A 12042-nucleotide genomic window follows, 5' to 3' on the forward strand; every position below is an offset into this window, starting at 1 on the left:
GGAGGAGGAGGAGGAAGAGGAGGAGGAGGAGGGAAAAAACCCAACACTGCACTATGCAGCAGAGTTTCCAAATGTGGCTCACAGGTGCATCCTGTGGCCATGCTCTCTTTGAGTACAGTGTGATGCCGCCACACAATGAAAAAGTGTGCCTTATGTTCCCAGCACCGTCACATGTGGCAGGTCTGTCACTATAGCCCACAAAATTCTAAACAATTATGATGGCTCAAAATCATAAACAGTTATACTATAGCTTCCCCCATCCTTTTGGATACTCTTCTTGGGAGTCCCATTATCATATAGCACAGAGGACAAGCAGTTGCATGGAGGGACCAGCCTGGGTTCTTCAAAGCTAATCTCAGATGGCAGCCAGACCTGCAGCCGCTGAGCCTCTAAAAGTGACAACCAGTGGACCCAAGTTGTTTCCACAAAGCCTGGGCCAAAGTGCAGATTTAGGAGCAAAATCAATGTTTTAAGCAACTGGAATTTTTTGTTCTTCTTAGTACACAGACATGGGTAATTAAAGAGCTCTAACTGATTAAACAAGCTATTTTGGTCTCTGACACAAGTAAGGAAACTAGAATTGGAGAAAATATGACTGTTCACCTGGAGCAAGAACAACTGAGCAATTACCAAGATGTTCCAGTATTGTTAAAAAAGCAAAAACTTCGTAAACACTCTTAAATGGTAATACACTCACACAACGGAAAACATCATTTTAAAAAGGTCACTAAGTATGGGTATGAAAATCCAAGGGGGAAAAATGTTAACTATTCATAGAAAGAAATCTAATTATAGTCCCTGAATAACAGAGATTAGGAGTCTGCAGACATGAAAGGGTCACGACGTGAATATTGATAAGCTTTCCAGTCTCTCTGCATCTTTTTTCCTAATTTGCTTATGACCCTTTAACAGACTAAATGCTTTTCTTAGCTTACTGGTTATTAGAGAAACCTGCTGCTGGAAGTGTGCCAGCTGCTGGTGCAAATATGGTGATATGTTTCAGAGTATGTGAATAGGAACCCGTCCTGTGGCACCACTTTACCCCTCGAGCCCCACCCCCATCCCGGCATCTGAATGGGAACATCCTCAACTGGTCCTGGTTGCCAGCCTCTCTGCCCCCACCCCCCATCTGAATCAGGAACATCCTCACATTGGTCCTGGTTGCCTGCAGTCTGTGGCCCCACTCTGCCCCCTCGATTCATTCCTTTTTAGATCAGGCATTTATTCTCTGTCTAGGACCATGCTCACTGGCAGGTAAGGGGCTAAGATCCAGGTTCTTTCAGGTAAATTCAGATTCCTGTTATTTTGTTTTAGCTTTATGAAGGACAAGAAAATGAAGAAAATTTGTTTTCCGAAAAGATTCTCAGTCACTGAACCAGATATTTAAGCTTGCTATCAAGTTAGACTTTTCAAACACAGAAACACCCCTTTGATACTGCAGCACTCCCCCCTCCTCCTTTCCTCCCACCCCTCCCCCAACCTCAGGCCCCACCCTCTGATCCCACCAGAAAGACTCCCCGGGAAAGTTCTGATAGATGAACGCTTTTGAAACTAGGGCTTGGGGCCCCTGGCCCTTAGCAGTGGTGCCAAGAGTCAATGCCACAGACTTCAGTGAGCAACACTCACTCCCATGAGACACTTCACAGTTCTTGTTCAGAACTAGGAGCCTTCTCTGGCAAAAATTATACAGCTTCCCACCTGGAGCCTGGAATATCAACTCTGCTCTCCAACTCCAAATCAGCCCAAGAATATCCTTAATGAAGTCATTTACTGAGCACTACTAAATTATGCAACGGGCTTCTCCACGGCGGCAACAAAGCAGACCTCTGACTGGCTGGCATTTCTTTGCTTTCTTACCTCTACCCTGTTCACCTTCAATCTTGGCTCGAACCTGCCCTTTTCTCTGCCCTTCGCCTTGCTCTGAGGAACAGGCCATCTCTCTCTCACCTTCTTCTCTAGCTCGGTTCTTCCCTCTCACTGATAGATACTTCCTGCGCACACTGTGCTTAGGCACTGCGGGGAACAAAGCAGGGGCTCCCTCATTTCAGTCTGTCATCCTACTAAGGACTAGAGACGTGAACCCTGTGTGGACACTCACACTTAGAACTCCAGAGACCCAGCCCTGGTGAGGAGGAGGACCAAGCTGGAGGACAGCATAAGCAACAGAGCAAGTTCCAGGACAGCAAGGACCTCTCTCAGAACACTTGGAAGGAAGGGAGGGAGGGAGGGAGGGAGATCAGCCTAAGCTAAGCAGGCAGGCATGATGGCATCAGCGGTAACAACTTTATTTAAAGATAGATAGATAGATAGATAGATAGATAGATAGATAGATAGATAGATAGATAGATTACATGGAAATTTCCATAACAAAAAATTCTAAAATACTACTGATAAGGAAGGACTGAAAGGATCAGACTACTTAAGAGTCTATAGACTTTAACAGGGTGACAAATTCAATTATGTGTTTGAGAATAAAGAAAATTATTTTAAAAAAGAAAAAGAAAACAGAACTAAAGATAATTTCTAGAGAAATGAGAACTAGTCTGTAAAGTATTAGATCAATAGAATAGCCGTTCACGTGCACTCACACCCATACACATAGCGTATAGTCCTGCACTTGCTTTCTGTTGCTGGGATAAACACCACAACCAAAATTTACTTGGGAACTTACACTTCCATCACACCCCATTGCTGCAGTAAGTCATAGCAGAACTAAAGCAAGAACCTGAAGGCAGGCATTCAAGTAGAAAGCATGGAAGAACACTGCTTATTAGCTTGCTCAGCTTGTGTGTGTGTGTGTGTGTGTGTGTGTGTGTGTGTGTGTCCAACCAACCCAGGACTACCTTCCTAGAGGGGCACCAAGTAGTGGGTTGGCCTAATGCTGCTTGTATTATATTGCTATTTTGGATCCTGCTCCCCACCTTTTGCCCCAAAGACTAGAGGGTGTAAGACACTGAGGGACCCTGCCCCTAGTTAGTTCTGACTGATAAATAGCTGGGGAGAAGAGACATAGGTGAGGTTTAGGTTTCCCAGGGCTTGAGACCACTAGGAGGAAGGAGATGTCTCTCTTGGAAGAGGAAGTGTGTGCAGGAGGGAGGAGGGGACCGCAGTGGGATAGCTGAGTCATAAACATGTGACCATGAGGGCTGACCAATTGGAATTAAGAGCAGCCCAGAGGGAACATAGAAACCAGTCAGTAGTAACTGGGACTTACCAGTAGGAAAGTGGATCCTAACAGCATGGGGGGTAGGCAGCTGCCTAAGGCATATTTACAAATATAAGGCTGTGTGTGTCTTTCACCTGGGAACATAAGTGGTCTAAGATAGGAAGAAACTCCACGACGGGATTTTATTAAATATTTTTGTACTACAGCACCATCCACAATAAATGTGGTGGTTTGAATGCAAATGCCCTCCCCCACAGGCTCAGAGGGAGTGGTACTTTTAGGGGGTGTGTACTTGCGGAGGAAGTGTGTCACTGAGGGCAAGGTTTTGAGGTCTCAGATGCTCAAGCCAGGCCCAGTGTCACTCTCTTTTCCTGCTGCCTTTAGACCTGGATGTAGAATGCTCAGCTTCTCCTCCAGCACCACGTCTGCCAGCATGCCACTATGTTCCCCAACTTGATGGTAATGGACTAAACCTTTGAACTGTGAGCCAACTCCAAATTAAATGTTTTCCTCTATAAAAGCTGTCATGGTCTAACTAAGACAATAAGGTCGGCCCTCCCACAACAGTTATTAATCAAGAAAATATCCCAGAGTTGCCTACGGACGAATCTGATGAAGGTATTCTCCAGCTAAAGTTTCCTCTTCCCAGATGACTCTAGTTTGTGTCATGTTGACAAAAAAACTAGCCAGCATTAGCCAGGCGTGGTAGTGCACACCTTTAAACTCAGCACTGAAGAGGCAGAGGTAGGTGGATCTCTGTGTGATTGAGTCTAGCTTGGTCTACAGAAAGAATTCCAGGACAGCCAGGGCTACAGAGAAACCCTGTCTTGAAAATCAAAAAACAAAGAAAACATTCATGCCAGGCAGTGGTGGCACACCTAGTTTACGGAAGTATTCAAATGCGCCGTCAGTTAGACAGGAATAAGAACTTCTGGTGAGGGTAAAGCAAGCATGGTGGTGCCCACCATTAATCCCAGTGCGTGAAATACAGAGGCAGGCTGATCTGTGAGTTCCAGACTAGTCAGGGCTGCACAGCAAGACTCCATCTAAAATCTCAAAAACAAAAATAAAAACAGAATTTCTCAGGGGCTGAGGAGATGGCTTAGCAGTTAAAAGCATTTGTTGTTCTTGCGGAGAACCTGGGCTTGGTTCCCAGCACCAGGATGATAGTTTACAACTCCAGTTCCAGGGGATCCACCAGGCATACATGTGGTACACATACATGCATGCAGGCAAAGAAGACTCATACACATAAAATATACATAAAAGATTTATAAAAACTTAATGTCTGAGCTGGGCGTGGTGGCACACGCCTTTAATCCCAGCACTTGGGAGGCAGAGGCAGGTGGATTTCTGAGTTTGAGGCCAACTCACCGGTCTACAAAGTGAGTTCCAGGACAGTCAGGGCTATACAGAGAAACCCTGTCTCGAAAAACCAAAAAAAAAAAAACCAAAAAAACCTTAATGTCTGTTGTGCTATTATTAACTGCAGAAATCAATACACCATACATTGCTTTGCTTTGGCAGCTTCAGGCACATGGCTGTGCCTTTAGAGTCAGGGGTAGAAGAAAGGGGTCATGGAATCTCCTTCTGTGACTAAAGAAAGCTTCTGAGGTCAGGCGTGTGTGTGTGTGTGTGTGTGTGTGTGTGTGTGTGTGTGTGTGTGTGTGTGCGCACGCGCCATGATGTGAGCATGCCATAGTACACTAGTGGCAGTAAATAAACCACTTTGGAGTGTTGGTTTTTTCCTTACACACACACACACACACACACACACACACACACACACACAAACAAGTAAATAAATTTTAAGAAGTTTAAAAACAGCCGGGCGTGGTGGTGCACGCCTTTAATCCCAGCACTTGGGAGGCAAAGGCAGGCGGATTTCTGAGTTCGAGGCCAGCCTGGACTACAAAGTGAGTTCCAGGACAGCCAAGGCTATACGGAGAAACCCTGTCTTGAAAAACCAAAAAGAAAAAAAAAAAGAAGAAGAAGAAGAAGAAGTTTAAAAGCAGAAAAAAATTTAATGCTTTAAAATTATACATGACAACAGAACATGGTAGCTCACACCTACACAGGGGGTTGAAGCAGGAGGATTACCATGAGTTAGAGGCCATCCTGGGCTACACACTGAGTTCAAGGCTAGCCTAGGCTACAGAATGAGACCCTGTCTCAAAAAGTACAAAAAAAAACAAAACCAAAAAGCTACTGTATGTGATGAACTGGCCAAGTGCAAAGTCAAAGGAAAAAAAAAAAACTGAAGAAATTATTTAAATTAACACAACAAAAGCAACTTCACTAACAACACAAAGGTATTCCTAGAAATTCCCAAGGAAATTCCAGTAAGTGGGAAAGAATGTGAATACATAACTCACAGAGGAAATACAGAGTATTTAAATGTGGAAAGAATCTCATGCACAAAATAACTGCACTGAAGCTTCAGTAGAGCTGGCGCAAGTCAAGGGGCTAACATCATTCGGAGGCAAAGCACCGGCAAAGCGGGCACTTGGCCAACAGCAGTCCAACTGGCAGAAGTCTACAGGTTCGGCAACCTGGCAACATCTAGACAACAAACGCACACATCCTTCAACACACAATTCCACTTCTCCGTCTGTGCTAAAAATATACTTGCAGATATGCAATATGAGACACGGATTTTGTTTCTTCTTTTACAGTGGTTGAAGCAGATAACACCTTACATTGGCCTTGTATTCACTATACAGCCCAGCTCAAGCTCTTGATCCTCCTGCCTCAGATGCCCAAGGTCTACAGATTTGTTCCCCAGACTGATGCTTTTAAAGGGCATCGGGACACACCCCCTAGCCTCCCCTTCCTCTTCTGAGTCTCCAGGTGAGTGGCTCTTCCTACAGGAAGTGCTCCCTGCCATTATCTGCAGCATCACCACAGGACCACAAGCCACCTGACCACACACTGAGCTCTCAAAATCCGTGACCCAGAATATTTCGCTCCTCTTTCAAAGCTGATTATCTTAAATATGTTACAGTAACGTGAAGCTAACTGATGCAAATAAAGTATGACTCATATCAGAGGAAAAACTGCAACGAACTTTAAATATACCTACCGGTAGTTAAGATATGGATCCTACAGTAAAAAATAATGCACAGCCATGAAGAATAAATAATGTGGTGTCACTGAAACAAGTCAAGACACTACTCGTCTTCAATAGTTTGCATGGTCCCTGTGTTGTCATTCGCACTTCACAGAGAGAAAAGAATGCAATGTTGTTATGTCTGGAGAGACTTAAGTATAAATACTTGTCCCAGGAGGGGGGGGTAGGGACTACACACTGTATCCTTACACATTACACAAAATCTCTCATTTTATGTGAGAAAGCATAGGAATATATTCCCTACTTTTAAATGAAAAATACATTTACATTTAAAAAAAAAGAAGTCCAGCGATAGTGGCGCCCGCCTTTAATCCCAGCACTGGGGAGACTAAGGCAGGTGGATCTCTGTGAGTTCTAAGCCAGACAGAGTTCCAGGACAGCCAGGCTAAACAGAGAAACCATGTCTTGTGGGGAAAGAAAAGGGAAGAAGGCAATTAATCTCCTTTTTAAATTATGTATTGTTACTTTACATGCATTGATGTTTTGCCTGCATGTGTGTCTATGTGAAGGTGTCAGATCTTAGAGTTAACAGTTGTGAGCTGCCCTGGAGGACTGGGAATTGAACCCACATCTTCCAGAAGAGCAGTCAGTGTTCTTAACTGCTGAGCCATTGCGGGTTAGAATGGTGTCCCAGGGCTGGTCCGCCACAGGGCTAGGGCCATTCATGGAGGCGGGACTGGACGCAGGAAGTCTGACTGCAAGCACCCTGCTGCCAGGAAGCCGATAGACCACCCACCCCCCCGCGCGCCCCCACTCCGGGGGTTGCAGTCTGAGTTCCCCGCTGAACTGCTGGAGTTTGGCTTGGATTCTAGGGCACCACATACACCGCTGAGTACCGTGGCTCTGGCTCTGGGGTCCCCAAACTGCACAGGCCAGGGACAGCAGGTTCTTACTCTTGGACACCACAGACACTGCTGGATGCCTTGGAAGAGCTGAGAACAGAGTGGGTGCCTGGGGGCGGGGCTCTAGCCCTGGCCAAAGGGAAAGGGGCAGGAGGAGAGCGCCGCCCGCTGGTTCCCACAGAGGAGAGTCCTTAGTTTGCTTGGCTTAGTGGGAACCATGACTGAGAGCGCAAGGAGGCCTCCTGTGGGAGATTAGACGTGCTGTCCAAGAAGAGGAGGCAGTCCATGGTTTTAAGGCGTTTATTGTCATGGTTGAAAGGGGAGCTAAGAGGGTAGTAGAGGCAGAGAGAAAGAGAGAGTAGAGAAGTAGAGGCCGGCCATGGCCACGTGGAGAGGTGGGGGAAGGGAATGCGGAGAGAGGGGGAGCAAGAGGGCAAGAGAGAGAGACAAGAGAAAGAGATTAAGAGAGGGAAGTGGGGGCAAACAGCCCCCTTGATAGTGGGCCAGGCCTACCTGGCTGTTGCGTGGAGTCCAGACAGAATACCAGGAGCTTGGGACCTTGCCCTACCTGACTGATGGCCACAGAATTAAGGAGCTAGGGCCTCATGTCAGGAGCCTGGTGTCTGGGTGCATGGCAAACTTCCTTCCATACCTTGCAGAGTTATCTGCTGGGTCTCCGGGGTTTAACCCTAGCTCACCTAGAAAACAGGCTGCTTTTCATGGTCCCACAGCCATCACTCTCCAGCCCCCTTGCAATAAATCTTTAAATGCAGACATATGTAACGGCCATTCCCTACAGAAATGCGACACAGTGTAAGCTCAGGCTACAGTAACCCTGAAATTGAAGGATTCTCTATACTCGATAGTGAGCAACCACTGGCTGTGCCCCTTCCTGCAGAGTGTAGAGCTGTCCATCTGCGCACCTATGTGGCTTGTTGGAGAATAAAGCAATGGGTGTGAAGGCCCTGCAGAAACAGTGAGGAACTTTAGGAAAATAAGCTGATAGGCAGATGGGGGCGTGGCTCTTATGGGGGCGTGGTTCTTATGGGGGCGTGGCTCTTGGGGGCGTGCCTATCAGTGAGAAAGGTAAATGGACCTGGGACTGAAGGAAAGAGACAGACTAGAACTCAGCTATCTTCACACAGATGAGAAAAGAGAAGGAAAACGGAGCTCAGATCCGAAACAGTCAATGACTAGAATTCCAGAACTGCAGAGCTGAGAGGCCTCCGAAAGTCGTCCAAGCCTGGGGACCCTGCACCACCAGGAATGTGTTCCTCATGCAGACCCTAGGTCCTAGCACAGCACTGACCTACTCAAGCAGAGCCCTTATTCTAACTGTGTCACCAGGTACTTCAAATGCATGTTTTCAATGGAAGCAGAGATCTACAGCATCCAGACTTATTTTTTAATAAGAAAGCCTGGATCAAAGCAGGGACGACTCACTTCACACTGTCAGTAAGAAGCAAAAGTGAAACTGGGCCTGATCTCCCAGATGGGTGCACCAAGCTTGCCCCGGAGACACCCATCCTCAAAGCCTGTGAGGCCTCTTGGCCTATTCTTCCCAATTACAACAGTCAGCCATGCCCATCCACTGTCTTCCGAGCATCGCAGGCATGTGGTTCCGCCCATGTATCAACTTCCGATTCTGAAAACAAAAGTTCAGATCCTATCAGACGCTAGACGATTCCGTAAGAAGGTTCAAGGCACTGAGACACATTTAGCGTGGACATGCTGATCCCAGGCAGAGACTACCGTAAGCCAGAACTTGGTATTTCTTTTTTTTTTTTCCTTTAGAATTATTTTATTAAATCATAAATGTACAACAGCTTCTTAACTCTACACACGCACTTAAATGTTTAAAGGAAAAACGTTATATCTTATTACACCATGATCCTGGCTAAAAGCTTTTCAAAACTTTTGAGAAAAATCTTAAAGAAGGTTTCACATGTCACCTGAAACTTACAAATTTAACATTATCAAAGAAGGAATGCTTCTACACTCTTACAAAGACCACTAGAAAGAAACAACAATTAAAAAGTTAAGAAACTGTCTCAAAGGCATTTTTTTTTTTTTTTACAATCCTTCCTTCACAGTAAGGTAATGTTATTAAATAAGCCAATCCATTCAGGAAATGGCTCTCTGCATCTGCTCTGGTGTCTTCTGCCACATCACTGCATATTTATGCATGACTGAGATAAGAGTTTCCTTAACACTGTTATTTCGAAAACCTGAAGCTGTTCTGTTACTTCTGGGCTCTCTTCCTCTCCTGTTTATACAGCGAAGCCCATGGTAAGTANGAAGAAGCTTAATATCTGCTCCTTCCACCACAGCTGCCACTTCCTCCACTTCCTCCAGGACCATAGTTCCCTCCACCATATGGTCCTCCCATGTTCCTGCTACCACCAAAGTTTCCACTCTTCATTGGACCATAGTTAGTAGGTTGCTGGTTATAATTTCCAAAATCATTATAACTTCCACTTCCATAATTTCCTCCTCCATAGTTGTCATAACCACCTCCGTAGCCCCCACCCTGGTTGCCATATCCAGGTCCTCCACCACCATATCCTCCTCTTCCTCCTCCATAACCAGGGCTACCTCCAAAATTGCTACCTCCAGGTCCTCCTCCATACCCATTATAGCCATCCCCAAATCCACGTCCACTTCCATATCCATCAGATCCCCCCCCAAAGTTGCTTCCTGGTCCTGGTCCAAAATTGCCACCGCCACCATGAGAATCCCCAAAACCAAAGTTTCCTCCTCTTCCACTCCTAGAACTTTGAACTTCCTGCATTTCTTGTCTAGACAATGCCTTTCTAACTTCTGCATTGTGATATTTTTGCAGGACAATTTTATCCACAGGATCATGGTCATCAAAAGTAACAAAGCCAAAGCCTCTTTTCTTTCCAGACTGCCTATCGGTAATTACTTCAACAGTATCAATTTTTCCATACTCTTCAAAGTAATCTCTAAGGTGGTGTTCCTCAGTATCTTCCTTAATTCCACCAACAAACAGCTTCTTCACAGTCACATGGACTCCTGGTTTTCCAGACCCCTCTCTTGCTACAGCATGTTTTGGCTCAACTACCCTGCCATCAATGGAACGAGGCCTTGCAGCCATGGCAGCGTCAACCTCAGCCATGGATGAGAAAGTTACAAATCCAAATCCTCTTGATCTTTTGCTTGCAGGATCCCGCATAGCCACAGTCTGTGAGCTTTCCCCACTGCTCAGCGTAGTTTCTCAAACTTTCTTCTGTGGTTTCAAAGCTTAAGCCACCAATAAAGAGCTGACGGAACTGTTCCTTTTCTCTCTTTTTCCTCTCCAAAGGAACAGTTTCTAAAGTTTTCTCCATCGCGGACTCAGTCGCTTCAGCCCGATTTCCCGCAGCCGAGCGAGATGAGAAAGACCTCCATGGACGGACACGCACGGGACTCGTCCTGACACTGTGGGGAAAGCAGGCGACTGCCAAGAAACCGGGCCACAAAGGAGCTCCTGCACATGGGACCTGCGCCACTGTTACTCCAGAACTTGGTATTTCTAAGGCAAAACTTTCACTTCTCCTTACTCCGGCTGTATCCTTTCTTAGAAACTTAACCCGTGCTCCTTTACGTAGCAAGGTCCTCTTGTTCCTCTCATTCTAATCAAGCTTCACAAACAAGTGCAGGGCCCCAAACCTCCAGTTCTACCTTCAACCCCAGAACCCCTCAGCAATCACAAATCTTCGCCTTGCATGCCATATCGTAATAAACCAGAATATTTTATTATTTCCTAACTACTTGTGATTTGCTAGCAATACCTCTGAATACCATAACTGCAAAAGGAACTCAAAAAGTTCCAAGTACTAGGATCATAGGTGTGCACCACCGTGCCTAACAACAGGAGGTGTTTCAGGTTGTCTGATCAGTCTCTCGCTCTCTCTTTCTCTCTTCCTCCCTTCCTCTCTCCCTCCCTCCCTCTCTCTCTGCTGGAACTGAACCCACTGGCTTCATGCAAGCTAGGTAAGAGCTTTACCACTGGGCCACACCATCCCTAGCCTTGACACTTTTAAAAGGCAAAGCCTGTGTTCTTTGTTTATAAATTGACTAAACTTGGATGGCAGCTTGATCCTGAACTGAAGGGAACCAGTAGGCCAGGTCTAGAACGTCCCCAATGGCCTGTGTGTTAATGGCTTGGTCCCTGGGATAGCACCACTGGGAAGTGTGACAAACTTTAAGTTCAGATTTAGCGGAGTCTTCAGGGCATGCACCCTTGAAGGGATGTTGGGATCCCCAGTCAGGAGGGACAGCTTTGAGTTGCTGTGCTCAGAACCCAGGCTGTTTCACCATAAGGGCAAGCAATGAGGTCATGGATTGATGACACCTCCTAACTCCAAATTTCCAAAAGCCCACCCTTTTCATAATTGATTGTTCTTTTCTTCTTTTTTCATTGTAACAGAAAGCTAATACAGAGATGTTCTGAAAAGGACATGTGATCAGCTAGCTAAATTGAAATGTGAGCCGCAGAGAGCTGCAAAGGACACACAATCAACTAACTAAATTGGAATATAAGCCTTGGAGAGCTTCCGCACAAAAGGACAAGTCATGATTAGAACGAAGGAACTTCCTACCTGAATGGGCATGAAGACTGGAAGCTGGAGGAGGCACCAAGGACTGCTTACTCACGCCTGCCTGAGTAACAGAATTACTGTGAACCCTGAGCAATAGACACAGGGCATTGTGAGCTGAGCACACGGAGCCACGGAGAGGGTGGGATATCCAGCAGGTCACACAAGCCCAGACCCTTCCCCACACCTTACCATTGGAGTTCTTGTGCTGTGTGCTGTACGTAAGCTGGTTTGCTGATTTCCAGGGGCTATTGCAGCAAATAACTGAACCCTGGGCAAGGGGCATGGGAGCTCCCTGCTCAC

The 12042-nt window shown here is 46.1% G+C and overlaps 1 protein-coding gene and 1 pseudogene across 1 annotated transcript in view; both read right to left on the reverse strand.

Annotated features, from left to right (window-relative positions):
* Uvrag (UV radiation resistance associated) overlaps positions 1-12042 on the reverse strand; it is a 267126-nt gene that overhangs the window by 243137 nt on the left and 11947 nt on the right. The window lies entirely within an intron of this gene.
* On the reverse strand, positions 9417-10554 carry LOC110320973 (annotated as a pseudogene).

This window comes from Mus pahari, chromosome 1 (genome assembly GCF_900095145.1).
Source record: "Mus pahari chromosome 1, PAHARI_EIJ_v1.1, whole genome shotgun sequence".
NCBI classification, from domain to species: Eukaryota; Metazoa; Chordata; class Mammalia; order Rodentia; family Muridae; genus Mus; species Mus pahari.